This window comes from Lycorma delicatula, chromosome 1, assembly GCF_047948215.1.
Source record: "Lycorma delicatula isolate Av1 chromosome 1, ASM4794821v1, whole genome shotgun sequence".
NCBI lineage: Eukaryota > Metazoa > Arthropoda > Insecta > Hemiptera > Fulgoridae > Lycorma > Lycorma delicatula.
Genome location: NC_134455.1, coordinates 15,281,706 through 15,284,382, shown reverse-complemented (window position 1 = coordinate 15,284,382; position 2,677 = coordinate 15,281,706).

Sequence of the window (2,677 nt, the reverse complement as noted above, 5' to 3'; positions counted from 1 at the left end):
GCTGGCTCTGCTTGCAGAGTCGATTCCGCATCGGACATGAGGGGATCCGGCCTACTAACCTTAGCATGGCGATTGGTCGAATTGGAGTGCACACTTAAGGAAGTAATAAGTAAATGTTGGTTGCGATCAACCTAGGGCTATTCCGAGTGGTCCTCAAAAGTGGAGCTGTAGTGGGAGACTAGAGGTTATACTTAGCTGCCGACGGACCACACCTGAGGTCCTCTGGGACTTAGTTTATGCTAGCTGCACTCCAATCGCTTAAATAAACTATATTCATTGCGGGTGACTGAATTTTGCAAATTGATATGCTGTCGTGGCATACTTGATGCATCTACGCACTAGGTGTAGTTTAGGATTTAAAGTGACAGGCGCGCGTGTCGATATTCCGCGAGTAGGCTTTTTGCTTGGTTCCTGAGGGCAACGTGTGGTAGCTTTAGGTGTCAGCTGTCTTCTTCGGAAGGTAGAACTCAATTATCTCTCGGGGTAAATTTACTGATATAGGTGTCCCTCGGAGCATCTGCATCGGTGGCATCTCACGTGGCCAGGCTGAACACTGTGGAATGTGATCAGTTTGAGGGCAAGAATATGTCCTCTGTTAAAACCATTGTTGGCAAGGAACGGAGGAGGTGGTGTAGCGACCTGACACGCTACGAGGCGGGATCTTCTCCCCTTGGGGAGGGGGTGATTGAGATTTATAATGGATAAATCGTAAAAGAAAACTTAATTTACATAATTATTTTTGCATTGGATTTGTTTTGTGAAACCGCTTCAAAGTAAGGGAAATTTAACTTTTATTAAAAGTTAATAGTTAGATTTATTAAAATCTGTAATTTAAAGAGATTTCAATTGATTTGATGTTAGAAATGACTGCAATTAAGCAAAAATCTTCTGAATTATGATAAGAGTAGAAGAGTAGAAAAACAATGATTATTTCTACTCCTTTTTCATAACAATTAAAATACTTTTTTCCAGTTATCACTCATAAAGCAACATTTTTACATAAACTAGTCTAAATAAAATGAGTATAAGTTTAAAATAAAGAAAAGAAATTCTGAATGCAATAAAATCAATGTGTTTTTGTTAAATCTTACATAATAAATGGTTTTAGTAATATTCTTGTACCCAAATAGTGTTTATTATAAATTATTTAATAAATATTTATTAAATTAAGTAATCTTTATGGCAATAGCATATCAAAAACGTTAACTCTACATTATAATCATTATTGATGAAAATAACTCAATCGAAGAGAAGCTTATAAGTTTTGAATGAGAATTGCACTTAGAACGCACAGATCCTCTATACCAAATTAATGTGCACGTTGGGAGGATCTAAAAGCCAGATATAACATAAAAGTGATTACCCCGGAAGCTACAACAAAAGTTCATGTTGGGAGGTAAAGAGGACTGGCTGACAACAGAGAGATTCATGGCTGAGGTAGATACGAGCAAAGGAAGTCCCAAGAAGTGGGAGGAGTTACTTTAAGAACGAGACCCGGCTGCTGGGGCCGGTCCCCGTGTCCCTGGCCTTAGCGTTTAGATGCAGAGGCAAGATGAAACTAAGGTAAAGCCGGAACCGGTAAGCCGACCTGCCATGTCAGACGTACTACAGGTAGGTGCGGGCCTCGTTATAATTGCAAGGACACTTCTCTGGACTGAGAAATAGACTTGATTGTAAATAAATAGTGCCGTATAAACTTTTATCATGGTATTACAGTGGATGTATACATTCTTGTATACATCAAGTAAACTGTACCACTTAAGGTCTATGCTGGTGGTGAGTTGATTCTCTGAAATTTAATTTTTGAATAATTTCAAACTATCATTAATCAAAAAGCAACAGAAGGCATTTTCGTTTTCCTTATGTCTTCTGTTTGAATAGATAGTCTTGGGAATAAACCTCAGCTACCAACGAAAACTACGTGCATAAGTTTTATCATAAAAAGGTTTCAGGTAAGCAAACGTTGTTGAGACGAAAGAACGTTGTTGGGGAAAGAACCCAGTTACTGCACATAACTGTTACACATAAGAGGGGGAGTTTATAGTTTTAACCAAAAGTGCTAAAACATGAACCACTACAGATAAAGAACAAAAAGTGGCTTCTATTCTATTTTATCTTTTTCTTTAGGAGAAAATAGATACGACCAAACTGAAAATTAAAATCATTGTTATTCTGGTAAAGTTACCTCCAGTTCACAATGATTCCCTATTGTAATATTCTTCAGCGTTTGCATATGAAAGCATTTTACATATATATATATATGAGATTATAAAAAAAGTTATAACTAGATTTTTAGGTGTAATAAAACTTCTTTATAAAAAAATAGAATCTAATAACTCTATTATAAAGTGTATAATGTAGAAAACTATCCTATACTCAGCTAGCACTCACCTGTCTCAACCAATCAACAGTATAAATGAAGTTTGATGAAAAATTCAGTTTCTTTCAAAAAAAAAACCACAGGTGGACAAATAATACTTTCGATAAAACGTCGTAACCCAGGAAGAATAAAAATTAACTTAAATTTAAACCACGTAGATGATTATACTATAATCATATATAATTTAAAAAGTAACACAAAATAAAATTATAACTTATGAAAAACGTACACCCGTTTCTAAAGTGATTAGTTATTTATTTTCCTAAAATACTATTTACTATAAATATTTATTGTTTC